The sequence below is a fragment of the Gigantopelta aegis genome, chromosome 8 (genome assembly GCF_016097555.1).
Source record: "Gigantopelta aegis isolate Gae_Host chromosome 8, Gae_host_genome, whole genome shotgun sequence".
Lineage (NCBI taxonomy): Eukaryota > Metazoa > Mollusca > Gastropoda > Neomphalida > Peltospiridae > Gigantopelta > Gigantopelta aegis.
In genome coordinates this window covers 55,803,899-55,819,705 of record NC_054706.1, presented here as the reverse complement: position 1 = coordinate 55,819,705, position 15,807 = coordinate 55,803,899, and the positions used below count along the sequence as shown (strand labels likewise).

General features: G+C 35.6%; 1 protein-coding gene across 1 annotated transcript in view; it reads right to left on the bottom strand.

Moving 5' to 3' along the window:
* Positions 1–14,777, bottom strand: part of LOC121379735 (cadherin-23-like) — a 126,025-nt gene extending 111,248 nt beyond the window's left edge. Inside the window, exon 1 of the mRNA XM_041508383.1 lies at positions 14,436–14,777. The gene's annotated coding sequence lies outside the window, so the exon portion shown is untranslated. The remainder of the gene's footprint in view (positions 1–14,435) is intronic.
* Positions 14,778–15,807: the final 1,030 nt, after the last annotated feature.

The following is a 15,807-nucleotide window of genomic DNA, read 5'->3' as shown; positions in this document are numbered from 1 at the left end:
TTACACATGGGTGGCGATGTTTGTGGAAGCCTTTGTGAAGCCACTTTCCTTTGTACAGAGCGAAAGAGAGAGAGAAAGAGAGGCTTGGTGACTTGAGAAAAAGCCTGGACTTACAGGTTGGGTAAACGTTGATTCTTTGTATACGTGCTGAAAAAAGGTCCTGCCAGAAATAACACTTACAGCTGATAATAAGGGGGCCTTTCTTCGTCACTGATGTGTGTGTGTGTGGGTTGATGACTCGTTACAGCACAACCTTTTGACGCTGATGTACATGTTAGATGTGTGTAGATCTTTTCGGGACACAGGGAAAGTAAACTTTGAAAAATCGTAGTAAAAGTGCGTGGGATATAAAAGAAAAAACATACCCTGGGTTTGCTGTTACTTACATTAATAAGGTAGAGCAAAAGGAAAGTTAAATGTAAAAAAAAGAAAGAAACAGAGACAGACACCGGTACAGACACACAGCGAGAGAGAGAGAGAGAGAGAGAGAGAGAGAGAGAGAGAGGAGAGAGAGAGAGAGAGAGAGAGGAGGAGGGGGAGGGAGAAACTAATGGATTCTTTTTTACCCTGGCAAATACAAATTCCAAAAACATCAGTGTTTTGTTTCAAACTCTGAAATGTGTCCAAAAAACCTCAGACAACAACACTGCTAGCTAATAGCATTTATTAGACTATTATGAAGTTTTCCAGAATATAATATGATCAGAGACGGGCGGTAGATGGTAATAAATAAACATTTTATTTCATTGGAACTTATTTTCGTTCAAGCACGTTGTCCTAGGCACACACCTTAGCTATCTGGGTTGTCTGTCCTGGAGAGGGTTAGTTGTTAGTTGTTAGTGGTTAGTGAGAGAAAAGAGGGTGTACCCATTGAGTCGTTAAAACTCGCTCTGGGTGGGAGCCGGTACCGGGCTGCGAACCCTGTACCTACCAGCCTTATGTCCGATGGCTTAACCACGACACCACCGAGGCCGGTTACACGACCATAAAATAATTTGTACGTAACGGCCAACATCTACTGTGTAACCTGTTTTAAACAGCCTCAGAGGATGTAACTAAAAGTGGTTTCTCAACACAGACGAATGAATGAATGCTGGTGTAATTACAGTGCGTTAAAAAGACTACAAAAGGCTAGGATAAGACTACCAACTGCCACGACAAGGTGGACTTCTACGATACACACAAAAAAGACAAGAAGAAAAACTTCAAAACCCAAGACCCACAAGACATCAAAATTAACCCCGTGCGATCAGGAATACCCCCTGTAATCTGGTGGCCATTCTTTTAATGCAATAGCTCTTAAAACGGACGACTTCTATCTACTCTTGTCTGTGATGTTTCCGAAATAGAAAGATTCTCGTGAATTGTGCAATTGTGCAAAACCGTCGATACACATCTAATTTGTGTGTTCAGTGCATGTGGGTGGGATACGGCGCTGTGCTAAACGGAGAACTTACTCTCATCTACTTAAGATCTTTCCGAACGAAAATGACACCAACAACAACATCTGTTAAATGTTAGCTTTGGGGATACTTTAAGGGATTTAGTCTGGGCCGAGAACCAAACTGGCAGGTTTTCAAGGCTAAACTCTAAAAATATCTACGGTGATACCAAAATAAATATTGGCCGTCTTTTCCTAGGAACATAAAAATTCGACGGCACCAAAGACGAAAACGCAAGCGCCTGGGTGTTAATTATTTTACGATTTTTATTTTATTGTATTAGAGCAACCAAGGTGCACAGTGATAGGCGAGACTGAAAACTGAATACATGGCCACATTTAAAGGGAAAGTCCCGAGTTTGCTGTACTTTTTAAGATTTTGTTTTATTTAACGACGCCACTGGAGCACATTGATTTTTATCTTATCATCGGCTATTGGACGTCAAACATATGGTCATTCTGACACTGTTTTTTTTTAGAGGAAACCCGCTGTCGTCACATAGGCTACTCTTTTACGACAAGCAGTAAGGGATCTTTTATTTGCGCTTCCCACAGACAGGATAGCACAAACTATGGTCTTTGTTGAACCAGTCATGGATCACTGGTCAGTGCAAGTGGTTTACACCTACCCATTGATCCGAACCCTGTACCTACCAGCCTGTTCGACTAACAGAGAAAAAAACTTTTTAACGACTGTAATTACATGTCAAATTAAAAAAACAAATTCTGCATAAAATATTAGTGGATGTATATTAAACGTGTTTCTGATCGTTCTAGTATTTGTACTAGGTTAAATTTCATTTTATTTCCTAAAATATTTTTCGTACGTACGAAATTATTCGAAGACATAATGCAGTTTGCGCTTCTTACAAATATTAAGACGACCAGAAACACATTGAATATACAGACACTGATATTCTAAACAAGAAGTTTGTTTTGTTTAACGACACCACTAGAGCACATTGATTTATTAATCATCGGCTATTGGATGTCAAACATTTGGTATTGTTGACATACAGTCTTAGAGAGGAAACCCGCTACATTTTTTTCCATTAGTAGAAGGGATCTTTTATGTATTTAATGCGTATTTTTAGACGTTAAAAGATTTTATTAGTCGGAAACATTTTACAATGCAGGAAACTCGGGACAGTGCCTTTAAGCATAGGATATTATTAGTAGTTCAGGGACATAGATTCACAGATACATTTTGACAATTCACCATCAAAACAAGAATTAAATTAATTATTCAAAGACGCAATGAGTTATTGATTGATTTTGTTACATAAACATATATAAGAACATTTATTCATTTCTCGAATTTATTTATTAAAACCGATTTGTTTAAATACTGTATAATGAAGCGTTCTGTTTGGATTATTTTTCGTTCAAAACATAAGCTATTGACAAGTCGTGAAATTTATCATTATTCCAAAACAGCATTTATACAAAATCCTATGTACAGTTTATTCATTCGAATATAAACTGCTTAGAATCGTCTTTCTATGGTGGTATTACTTATTAGATCCAAAGCAGACAGACAGGTACTTTATTAACGCCTCACCTTATATAACAAGTAAAACCAACATAAAAGTACCTAAGCCATTCCTTATGAAATTTTGAGAGACGATATAGTTAAATAATATAAGCATGTACAATTAAATTATTGATGATAACACTGTTGTGTATGTGAGATAGACGGGTACAATTTAAAGAGCCTGTCCTGCGTTTGCTGGTATTGTTAAAATGTTTTTCACTACCCCATCCATTTAACGAATACAACGTTAATTACATTTTCCTGTTTAGAATATCAATGTCTCTATATTGAATTGTGATTGCCCTAATGCTTGCTTTTTCTTAAATTCCATTTTGTTTTCTATTAAAGGAACAAACCCTAGTTTTTACACACTATGGCGTATTTTTCACCCAGACCCTAGTTTCAACCCGTAAAGATGGACACTAAGTTTGGTTAATTTACAAACCTGTAACAAATTTGGATACAACAGAGTGAAACAAGAGTCCGTGACGTTGAAATATCCTTAAAAATAGATTAAAACGCGACTCCATAACCCTTATTTCTCAGACGCACGTGCGTCTTATGTAAATATGAAAAATGCAGGATGACAAAGAAACACTTCGGTTGTACGGAAATGGATAATCTAAACAACAAAATATAAGTAATGTTTGATTTCAGTGATTATAAATGGCTCTAATAGTGAAAAACATGCCTTAGTGTTTATAAACTAGGATCTCTCCCTTTAATGTTTTCGTGCGTAAAGGTACTTATTTGGGATGATAAGAAACACAGTGAATATACAAACACTGATGTTCTAAACAAGAGTTCATTAAACAAGTTGTATTAACTGGAAACGTTACTATGGCAGCAAACTCCGGACAGTTTCTTTAATTACCATAATTAATTATAGTAAAACGAAAGACAGATGCCTATTATTTTATACAAATCTGCTTGATCTCTAACACACGAACGTTATCATTTACCAACAGGTAACTACTTGTAAATATAAGAGAAATTTTGTATTTCTAAAAGGTTATTCTGTAATTAGAGAAAATTTTATTTATTAATTCACATGGGGAGGGAAGAAAGAAAGAAAGAAAGAAAGAAAACAAACCCCTCCAAAACGATCGTTCCCTATTAGTTGTCTTACTATTACTATTTAACTCGCAATCTGCCTCATTATAAAACCCACTCATATACCGAATAACGTTAAAATGATTTCCTGGGTTTGTAGCCATTGTAAGATGTTTCCAAATAAAAGAGCAATTTTTTGGACGAGTACTATTACATATTAATATAATGTTCTTGTTTAGAATACCAATATTTGTACACGTCCAGTTACTTTGCAGTCGTATGCTAATATTTGGTTCAGTCATTTTTCATTCTACTTCGTCATATATATATATATCTATTTTGTTTTCGTAAGTATGAAATATTGGAAAGTAAAATCCAGTTTCAGCTACTACACACATTAGAACAACAAAGCCTTTTTAATACTTCGTTTCATTAAAAACATGCTAACTTAATAAGCCATATGACTGGAAGGAAAATGTATCTTATTTACAGCAAAATTGTTTTTAAAATACTCTTTTCTTGTGTGTGTAGAATGTAGCTCCATCTGTATTGGATATTTTGACTCAATCTCTTTCCATTGCAAGGAATAAGCTTACGGTTACCTACAATACAACACAATACATAGCGTTAATACGAGATATTAAAGGTCCATTTTTGACACGATTGTGGTGCTAAGAAAAAATCAAACAAATATTATGAATATAAACAAAGGCATGACGCACACTTTGAACTGTACAAACATGACGTCGACAAATATAAACCCATAACTCCAGGAACGTTGAAGGTGTCATTGCCAAATCATAAAGACTCGAGCTTTACAAGTAACGTATTACAAGTAACGTATAAAATTATCAAGAATGCTAATACTGGGGAAAGATCAAAGGGTTGGCTTACGTTGGCTTTACATCGACAAAGAAAACAGGTGAAATCATAACACGTCCTAATGTATGCAGGAACATGCCATAAACGTGTTTAACTGCTTGGTCGACAGAGCAACAAACACGGTACAAGACGTTAATGGAACTATAAACACAATAGTATGAGAAAGTACCAGCTACATGTATAGAGTATATCAAAACTCGTGTAGGTACTTGTAACGCTCAAATGTCGAGTATATATTTATTACTAGTGGTAGTAGTTAACAATTTAGAACATGTTTTGTTACGCAAATACTTTAAGAAAGTATTTTTTATTTACCAAATTATCAGATATTTTCTCTAAATCAATATTTAGCACATACAAATTCAAATTCAACATATACCACTAGAGCACATTGATTAATTAATCATCGGCTATTACATGTCAATATACAAAATTCAATTCGTGTAATTATGTGACACGCGGTCAAAAGATTAAAATATAACTTTTTGTTCTCTTTGTTACGGACCTGTTTTGTGTGTTGTTGATTTTACATTAAACGTGCCTTGGTCCTCTTTACATTACCTCCTAGTTCTGTCATCAGTAGATGTACTATAACGAACTGGATAAATTCTATTAAACAGGCTCATACTAGAAAGTCAGAACATCTTTGTTGCCATTTTTATTACTTAAGCTACAATCTAATATTTTAAAAAGCAATTTGTATATCTCACCTATACAAATTATAATATTTAAAAGGTAGTTTACGATTTTAATACTTATTATATCCAAATAAAACCCATGCTGTTTTAGCCGTGCCGTTTCTGGGTGTCGTGTACTATAATAGACAACCTAAGGGGAGAGCAGTCAAGCACAGACGTATATCTACTTATGAGCGGATTATTATTGTTATGCTGAACTACACTCGACAACACTCCTCGTGTGAATACTTCCAGTGGAGTACTATTAAAGAGCGCTTTAGACTGATCCCAAGCCGTGTTTGTAGTGTTTAGTATTGACAATTAAGGTCATCAGATTCCCATGCTTGGTTGTGTATCCCATGACGTGAATGACCCTGGGTTTAGCTCAGGTTACAGACCCTGCAGTTTAAAAAGACTTCCTCATATACTGCGATGACAGATGTTCATAGATTTGACATCATTAGTTAAATATACCATACTAACACGTGTTTTAGAGATAAATGTATTTCAGTTAATGTAAAGAAATAAAAAACAATACTGAATGCGTTACAGACCCTGTAGTTTAACAGACTTCTTCATATACTGTGATGACAGATCTTCATAATTTTGACACGATTAGTTAAATATATTGTACTACCACGTGTTTTATAGACGAATAAATTCGATTTAATATAAAGAAATAATACCAATACCGAATGCGTTTGTAAATGTCTAATGTATTGTAACGTAATGGGTTTCATCTGTAAGATTAATAAGTAAAATAAATGGAAATAAACGCAGCAAAACAACAGTTTCTGGACATCAGTAGTACAAATGAGTGTTTAATTTTATAATGGACAATTATATCAACAAGTACGTATTCCTGTAAGCAGACAGGTTATCAAAATGATCTTGAAAACAAAATAGATATGTTATGGTAGAAGGTACCTTGTAAAAGGATTTCGCCACACTACTGATTTACCTGCAAGGCCTGATACAAAAACTGTTCAATTATTAATTTTGTGTAGCAATAAATATATACAGTTAATTTAGACAAAGCGTTAGGTATGTCAAAAGTCCTATATCTGCTCATGACAGTGTCTAGATGACATTTATGCCAAGCATTGACATCACTACAAAAAACACTGGAATATATGCATCCTTCGACTACCGAGTCAACAGAATCCAGGCTGCGATAAGCGATTTGAAGTGACGTTAGAGTTTGCGAACTATTTGACTAATTCTCGATTTGGCCATTCGTTGGATGAACGTAACGCTCAACTACCAGTGTTTGTTTTTCTACTCTGTCTGGCTAAACTCAGACCTATTTATGATACTACTGAATTTCTTCTCTCTTTTTTGGTCCAAGAAGATGCATGGCAAACGAGAAATATCTAAAACCACCATTAAAGAAAGTAAGAGCGACTGATACCACTCTCTGTTAGTAATACTGGTGTAGTATGATCAAGTGTCTGTTTTTGCATTGCAAAGACTAGTGGAGGAATTCACGTTTCCATTTATTTCATAATGGATTTTTTCTACTAGATTAAAAGACATATACCATTACATATGCTAACGGCCCATTGGTTTGGGTTTATATATGGTTCGTCTAGATCTATAACTTGCACTCGAAACCCAAACCCTCGTCTATTGTTCATGAAAACGTATACTTTCTTTACTTAAGTACATATCCCTCTCAAGTCAAGTGTACCTTCCTTCACACAAAGAGGTTCTCTTAGTCAGCCTCAATCCTTAAATCACGGCTGACTAGCTCCCATTAGACGTATTTCCCAGTAATGACTGATAACGGAAGCGTGAGATAAAAATCATGGAATCTGTCAACAGCATTGTCAAAATCCCACCTTTAAACAATGACTGAACCCGGCGTGAAATACGAACATTTCGGACAACGCAGTTATCTGCCCATTGTCTTGTGAGGCCATGTGAAGACCAATTTCAGTGACAATCCAGCTTCGAGGAGGTCGCTACTTATTGATGGCTCGGGTAATAAATAACCATTTGAATACAAAACCTAATATCAGAGTGATCGACAATTGCATCCAATTCATAGGCTTTTGTAGTCGTTAATATATCATGCAACATTGCACACCGTTTTATAAAGTAAACGTACAACGCAATATACTGTTATATGCCGACTGTCGGTGCATGCAGTGCATACCAGCTGTACTGACTGCATTGCGGTGTAATATAAATGTGTGCTTTTTTGTTTTTAAGCGATATTGACGCATGAAAATAATAGGGCGTTTCACACAGTCTTAACAAATCTATTATATTCTCAAATGCAATACAATAACTGTACTAATAATTTAAAATGTGTTTAGAATACACGTGCGATATATGCTTCAAGTCAATATGTATTATATTGTTAAAATACAATAAAAGTTATATATAATATTACGATCAAAATATTATTATATTATAAAATGGTGTAGACAGTTTTATATAACGAAAGAAATATAGAGTTTGTATCATAAAGAGCATATGCCTTTCACAGGCGTATTTTATTTTGAAATACACTAATTACTATATATTACAATTGTCCATACCAAGAACTCTACACCAATGTATGCAAGCTATAAAAGCTATAAAATACAGGTTTAAATAATATTATATATATATATATATATATATATATATATATATATATATATATATACACACACACACACACACACACACACACACACACACACACACACACACACACACACACACACACACACACACACACACAGACACACACACACACACAATGTCTATATAGATACTAGTACATGTACATTATAACAATAAGAAACATAGTTCCCGTTGTAACGAATCAACGAGGTATTATACAAGGTGACATCATTTGTTCACGTTTGTTTGTAATAAGCTTAGAACAAATAGTCTGATGACAGCTTTTGCTGACTTTTATTTCCAAAAAACGTAGTATCTTAGTTTTTCATACATAATCAAAAGTACTACATTATGGATCAAAGTAAAACAACGCTCACTACAGGCAGATATGTGTCAACACGAAAGTTACATCATTAAATGTTATCCAACTGTGTTAACCGTTGATCACAGCATGGAAGTACATTTAACTCGTCTTTATGACTATTGCCATTAACAATAAACAATAAAAAATGTCTTTGCAACAAACGCTGAAACAATATGGTTGCTGTGAACATGGAATGCCTTTCAAAACGTCGAAAAATGTGTTTACTTAGTTGGAGCTTTGGAAAAAAACCCCTGCAACAAATCTTAGAAATTACAACGACGACAACGCCATAAAATGACAGCCCGGTGCAATCACGGCAATGCACCGTTGTTGACCCATGCAGGGTAATTTCCAATCTGACAACTGGCATCACCAATGAATCAAAACAATTGTTATTGTTAACAAACCACCGTGAAAATTTTTTTCAAAAGAATATATCGATATGCAAATTAATGTCGAACAGCTTCGAACTTCATATACGTATATGTGAGAGGGTGCGCATGTATATATACCGAGGTTAAAGTTTGTTTTGTTTAACGACACCACTAGAGCATATTGATTTATTAATCATCGGCTATTGGATGTCAAAAACATGATTTTGTTAATATTTTGACGTATAGTCTTAAAGAGGAAACCCGTTATATTTTTCCATTAGTTAAAGTTAAAAAGTGTTGTGTTTAACGGCACCACTGGAGCACATTGATTAATTAATCATCGGCTATTGGATGTCAAACATTTAGTAATTCTGACACGTAGTCATCAGAGGAAACCCGTTACATTTTTCCTAATACTGCAAGGGATCTTTTATATGCACCATCATACAGACAGGATAACACATACTACGGCCTTTGATGTACCAGTCGTAGTACACTGGCTGGAACGAGAAATGGCTCAATGGGCCCACCAACGGGGATCGATCCCACACCGACCGCGCATCAGGAGAGCGCTTTACCACCTTGCTACATGCACGTCCCGCCCCCTATACCGAGGCGGTTCGATCCTACGACCAAAGAACTCCAGGCACGCGCTCTACCGACTGAACAAGATCTCGTCCGTGTTAAATGATCAATACCAGACAAACATAAATGAATGCTACAAGATACAGAAAAGTTTCAAACAAAACACGATTCGCGTATTGACGATTATCCGAATGATTAGAACATTTTAACGGTCCAAGAACAAAACTGTAAATGTACAACAAACCTGATAAAACTGCTAACGAGCTGCACATATCATATGGGTTAAACAAGACAACAAGAATAACATTTCTTAAAGACATTTCTTCAAATTTATACATTTTGAGAAATTTCTTAAACATTTCTTCAAAACATTTTGAGAAATTTCCTAAACAATTTTTTTTTTTAAAGTTTTATTTATTTTATTTTCCTTGCACATTTTTCTACATTGCTCAGACTGGGCTATACGATTCAGCGCAGATTTAAACCCGCTACAGATGTCTCTCTCACTAATCAGGGGCATGGCGTAGCCCAGTGGTAAAGCGCTCGCCCAATGCACTGTCGGTCTACGATCCACCCCTGTCAATGGACCTGATATGCGGTCAGTCTAGGGCGATCCCTGTCGGTGGGCCATTGGGCTATTTACCCTTCAAGCCAATGCACCATGACTGGTATATTTATGTGATATCATGTTGTGGGATAGTGTAAATAAACGATCCCTAGCTATAAATGAAACAATGAAGCGGGTTTTCTCTCTGAGACTATATGTCGAAATTACCAAATGTTTGACATCCAACAGCCGATGATTAATAAATGCTCTAGCCGTGTCGTTAAACAAAACAACCTTTTTACTCATACTCATCACTAACAACTAACCATTAACTCTTGACCTGGACAGACAGCCAAACAGTTATATGTGCCCAGGGCAGCGGGTCGCAGGATTAGCACGAAAATGGAGTACAATGAAATGACTATTGCCGTAACAGGATGTTACATAGTGACATACAACTGAATAAGAGGAAGAATATTTCATAGATTTAATTATTTGTTTTCTAGACATCGATCTAGGGAAAGAACGACGCTCTCAATGCCCACCAACTGAGATTGATCTAGACCAATCCTACATCAGGTGAGATCTTCACCACTGGTGTAAACCTCACACTCCAATTTTGTATGATGAATTATATTCTAGACATCCATTTACGGGGTTAGGTAAAACAAAGTTTAAGAGCACATAGGTTTAATAACTATCGGCTATTTGATTTCAAACGTGGTAATTTTGACTCGAAGTCATCAGAGGAAACCCGGTACATTTACCCACTAACAGCAAAGGATATCTTATAAACACTCCAACCCCCACCCCCCCCCCAAAACAGGGCAGTACGCACCACATCATGTGATATACCAGTCGTAGAGCACTGGCCGAGACGGCGAAAAAACTCAATCAGAGAACGGATCCACAGAGTAGGTTCGATCCTGCGACCAAACCACATTACCAGGCGAACGCCCTATCGACTGAGCTCTAGATCCCGTCCCCATATGGGGGGGGGGGGGGGGGGGGGTCAGCTGCCCGAACGTAACACACCGGAGACGTCTCACTCCCATCAAAGACATGGTAGAGATGCCTCGCTAGAATGTTTTATTCTATCTGTAAACACGAGTGTTGTCCATGCAAAGAAACACAGTTTGTAACACGTCGGAGGAGTAAAATCGAGAATGGCACCCATCTGATGTTTTTTAAATTTTCAAATGTCAAAAATAGAAGGAGAAAAGAATTTTAAATAATGCTATAAAACTTAAATTAGATTAGATTAGATTAGATTAAATTAAATTAAATTAGATTAAATTAGATTAAATTAAATTAAATTAAATTAAATTAAAAATTAAAATTAAATTAGTACTGGGATGCTATATACTCTTTCATATTAATTTCTTCGCCTATCTCTTTTGCACATAAAACTACCGTTTAATTTAGTTTACAAATATGCATTAAACGCAAGAAAATGTTACTGAACATAAATACTTACAATGATTTGTTCCAACAAACTTTTCATTTCTAATAGTAACCCTAGAATTTTGGTAATGATGCTAAGTTCGATTGATGTTTGTTCCACTACACGTATATATCATATTAGCTTCAAGTCTGTACCTTGTAAGTCATGATAATGTGATAACAGGTTTCTAACATGTGATGTGCATTTCACTATTACATACTTTCCTGAAAATACTACTATCAACTGATGCCTAAAATTAATAAACTATCTGATGTTCATTCCAAATTTAATAATTTCTTTAAATAAAAGAACGCAATGACGACTTGTTAATATCGGATAAATCTGAAAACCCTGTAATCGATTCACAAATGTCCTTGACCATTGATTTCTTCTTGTATCAGAGCTTGCCAAACAATGAACAAATCATATAATAACAGATTTCTTATTATCTCATGTTTGTTTCATTATTTCTGATGAGGCTTAATTGGCAAATCACAAGCAAGTACACATAATAGACTTCTAATTATTTAATGAATATGTTTCGCAATTTCGGGTAAGTGTGATGGTATGTGCAAATTGCGACATTGACCTTTCTAATTATATGATAACTGATGATTTCGTTATTTCGAACATGTTTCAGGGTCCATGAACAAATCACCATAAAACCACGGCAACCAGATTTCTAATTATCTGATGATTATTTCACAATTTCGGATGCGATTTAGGGCTTAGGGCTAGTGGTAATAATCTCAGATTTCTAATCATCTAGCTCAGTCTGTAGAACGCTAGGATCGTAGGATCGAACCCCTACGGTGGACCCATTCTCTGATTTGTTTTTCACTGACACAATCCATGCCACACGACTGGTATATCAAAGGTCGTCATATGTGTCATGCTGTCTATGGAAATGTGAATATAAAAGATCCCTTATTGATAATGGAAATATGTAGCGGGCTTTTTTTTTAAAGCTGTGTGTCAGAATGATCAAATGTTTAACATTCAGTAGTCGATGATTTATAATTCAATGTTCTCTAGTGGTGCCGTTAAAACAAAACGAATTTTAATTTTAAAACTGTATGTCAGAATTATCAAATATTTGACATCCAATAACCGATGATTTATAAATCAATGTATTCCAGTGGTGTCGTTAAACAAAACAAACTTTAACTTTAAGACTGTGCGTCACAATTATCAAATGTTCAAGACAATCAATAGCCGATGATTTATAAAGTTTGTTTTGTTTAACGACACCACTAGAGTACATTGATTTATTAATCATCGGCTGTTGGATGTCAAACAATTGGTAATTCTGACATATAGTCTTAGAGAGGAAACCCGCTACATTTTTGTTCCATTAGTAGCAAGGGATCATTTATACGCACCATCTCACAGCCAGAATAGCACATGCAACGACCTTTGATATACCAGTTGTGGTGCACTGTCTGGAACGAGAAATAACCCGACGGGGATTTATAACTCAATGTTCTCTAGTGATGTCCTTTAAAAACAAAGGAACTTTAAATTTAACTGATGTTTAGTCCACTACCTTCTCTTCTTTTGTTTCGCGGTACCAGTGAAACATGTAAAGGCGCAGACCCTAGTTTTAACACGTAAAAAATGGACACTAAGTTTAGTTAATTTACAAACCTGTAACTCATTTGGATAATGTTACAACAGAGTGAAAGAACAGTTTGTGAAATATCCTTAAAAATAGACTAGAACTCGAATCAATAAACCACTACTTCTCAGACGCGCATGCGTTTTTAAAAATATGAAAAATGCCTTTGTTCTGTATGGTATTAGAAACACCAGGATGACTAGAAAGACTTCGGTTCTACAGAAATGGATAATGTAAAGAATAAAATATAAGGAATGTTTGATTTCAGTTATCATAAACAGCTCTAATAGTGAAAAATATGCTGTAGTGTTTAAAAACTAGGGTGTGTCCCTTTAACATGATGAGCCAACAGGTAGGAGTCCAATCAATAATTAGTATCGATCTTAGGGCGCGGTTGTCTGTCGCGTATTATTCATATTTTATGCGAAGATTTTCCAATAATACTGTGTAAATGGAAAAAACAAAACGATGTTTTGTGTACTTCAGCCGTATCATGGCAAATGGTTATACCACTATCAAAATGTCAAACATATCGTGTGTTATTGTGTATAAATAATATATGCTGAAATCCTATAGCGACACGCCATACATGTTTACCGAGGAGTTAAGATGACAAATATTATATTGATGTATTTTTTCGTCGTGGATTTTATCCTTTGTGGCAGTACTGCATTATGGATGTGTTTTAATGATGCGATGAAAATACATAATTACTAAGAAAAACAACAGCACAGAATGAAAGAATGAAAGAAACAAAGAAGAAAAACAATAAAGGAATCAGTAAGTAATAAAAGAATTGTATGGACTTTCCTTTGGCATTGTCACTAACCTTAACCCTAACTCTTATTTATGGTAAGTATTTAAAATGTTCTTTATACGTGACAGTGCCAAAGGAAAGTCCTACCGAATAATTTGAAATAAAGATAATATTGGTTTTGCTTAACGACAACACTAGAACACCTTACTGTATTAATCATCGGTTACAGGATGTCAAACATTTGTTAATTCTGACATAATAGTCTTAAATGAATGAATGAATGAATGAATGAATGTTTAACGACACCCCAGCACAAAAAAAAACAATAACAGAGATCAGCTATTGGGTGTCAAACATTAAAGGTAAGTACATCACTGTTATTAGTTTTAAAGAAAACCCCTTACATTTTTCATTAACAGGGAGAGATATTTTATACGCACTTTACCGCAGACAGTATTTATTCAAAATAAAGCTCGATATATTGTTAAACATGACTACATTTATTACTTAAATCAACCACAAAAAGAAGAAAACAGTCCTTACCGTACAAACCTCCTGAATGTTTACAAATAATGTACTGACGAATCAACTTGAGGATAGTCCATGATATAAGCAAACGCAATTTACACACAGTACAAACTGTGTCAGATGATTATTGTATAATAAACAGCATTTAGTTCGATTGTCTTTTTCCCCTTCAACAGTAACGTGAATAATACATCCTCGTCTTGTGTACGCCCGCTCCGACGTAGACGCTAAAAGATGAGCGAGAGATCGCGGAGAAGAAAACAAAGGACGGGCCACGGTTCATCTCTTTTCTCGTGTTTTTCTTTCTTTCATCTAAGCCATCAAGCTTGCTCAGGTATCCACGTTCTGTCGACAGCTGTTTCAGCCTCACGCGGGCCAGGTAAAAAAAAATCAATAACAAAGACTCGACCAATGAAAACTGTCGACAACCGCGACTGGTGTGTTACTCCTTTTAAAACGGCAGTTATGATTGGTTGAAACAGACTCGCTGACAACGCCGAAGCTTTGTTGTATATTTTTTATGTGTGTGATATTACGTTTAGTGCTCGGACACGGGGGGAATATGGGCTTGTTAATTTATTTCCCGATATATACATTTGTATGCCGATCACATATATGAATGAAACACGTGAGGTTGTCGTAATTTTGGACATATGTTCTCAACAATACTAAGCGAGTGGTAAAAATCGATTATATAACCGGTAGGTGTAGAATGTAAGTTTCAACAATAAAGTTTACAAAAGCAGAAATTGAACATAATGCATTCATGAGTTATATATATCAGTGATGAATGGAACATTTTATTTCATTGATAAAATGAAATCGATAATATGTTGAAATGAAAATAGCATATGATTCTAATTAAACCCATTTGTGCTAATGCGAATTCAATTCTGAAGTTTGACTATAAGTCACGTTTCTAAAGTTCTGGGCCCCGTTCCACGAAGCGATCTTAGCATGCATACGGTAGCTATGCACTTAAGGTGATCTTAGGGCTAAAATCGCTTTGTGGAACGGGGCCCTGAATTTGAGGGTGAATTAAAGAAGGAAACCATAGGCGTACGGGCTCCATTTTTGTAGGAGCTTTTGAATTAAATGAAAATATTCGATCTGGATAAAAAAAAAAAACACCCACATCTTTTTCATATTAGCATTATTGCCAAACAACTATATAGGGAAAGAAAGAAGTGTTTTATTTAACGACGCACTCAACACATTTTATTTACGGTTATATGGCGTCAGACATATGGTTAAGGACCACACAGATTTTCTTAGAGGAAACCCGCTGTGGCCACATAGGCTACTCTTTTACGACAGGCAGCAAGGGATCTTTTATTTACGATTCCCACAGGCAGGATAGCACAAACCATGGCCTTTGTTGAACCAG